Raw genomic sequence first — 1,461 nt, 5'->3', positions numbered from 1 at the left:
CATACTAATATAAACATTAAAGTCTATCATGCCAACTACAGATTTGAGACAACAATACAATGAAGCAATAGTTTCGATATTTTGTCAAGAATGCATTTTGTGGTAGTTTACCCCCAGGTGATGTTGATTAGTAAAGTTATTGTGTCTTTATGCTATTAAGCTTTAATTTGGGTTACACTTGAATGTGTAATTGCATGAATTACTATAGATAATTTTTGTTATATATGAAATGATATATTGTAGATGAACTTGTATTTTAGAGGTTTAATTCAAACTTTGAAGTTCTTTGTCTAATGTGATGTTGCATTGCATGAAACACGTTGATCTTAATAGCTTGTCATGTTACATTTGATATTATATATACACATTTTAACTAATTATTTCTATTAAATTCGAATATAAAAGGACTCTGAAGTTTAATTCAGACAAAAGACAACATATCCCTTTCAAAGTTCATATAACTGATCATCACACATTTGTAATAATATTATTTTAATAAACTATTATTTAGCCTGGTGTTCGAAAATTAGTATATATATATATAGCTTAACTCAATTGACTTGGTAATCCTTCGCTTCCATTAAAATTGCATCATTGGCTTAGCATCTACGAATAAACTCAATGATGATTAGAAACGGGGACTCATCAATCCTCCGTATATTTTCTTAATTAACTTAACTCTTTTTACTTAACAAAATTGAAGACTCGCCCGGCTTCTCATACTTAATTAATTGATATTACTTCCTCCGTTAAAAAAAGAATGATCTAGTTTGACTTGAAACGGAGTTTAAGAAAAGAAAGAAGACTTTTTAATCATGTGATTCTAAATTAAAATTATGTCAAATATATCAAAGTGTCTTTTAATCTTGTAGCCTAAAATATGCCACGTGAAAAATTGAAGTTAAATTGTTGCCAAAAAAGAAATGAGTCATTATTTTTCAAACGGACTAAAAATGAAACTAGACCATTGTTTTTTGAAATAGAGGGAGTACTTCTTTATCCACTTTATTTGGAAACTCAGCATTTATGAATGAGGACTTAACATCTTACTCGGTTGAGGGCCATACTAAACTCTTCAACAATCATGAACGAAGTATTTAACTGGGACATTCTTTTAATTAAGTTCATTTAAAATCATATGAATTCGATGGGAAAGGGATTCATGTCGAAAAAGATAAAGGAATAAAAATTATATATGTTAAGCTAGCTCATTGAGGCTATATGGAACTTCACTCACGCACCTGGTTCAACTACAACAAGTGGATAGATGCTCTAACCATATTAAAGGAGAAAATCCAAAATTTGTCGACAAACGACAAGCTTGCTACTATACTTAGATAGTGAAGAATCGAAGGTAATTAAGGGTCCTTACGTCCTTGTGGTATTCAAGCCCATAACTTTGTCTCAACATTCCATATTCGATCAAATCCTACAATCGTAATAATATGGAGTCCACATGAT

This window comes from Solanum tuberosum, unplaced genomic scaffold (genome assembly GCF_000226075.1).
Source record: "Solanum tuberosum cultivar DM 1-3 516 R44 unplaced genomic scaffold, SolTub_3.0 scf00369, whole genome shotgun sequence".
Classification (NCBI taxonomy): domain Eukaryota; kingdom Viridiplantae; phylum Streptophyta; class Magnoliopsida; order Solanales; family Solanaceae; genus Solanum; species Solanum tuberosum.
The sequence above is the reverse complement of the archived record's forward strand: the minus strand, read 5'-3'. Positions refer to the sequence as shown.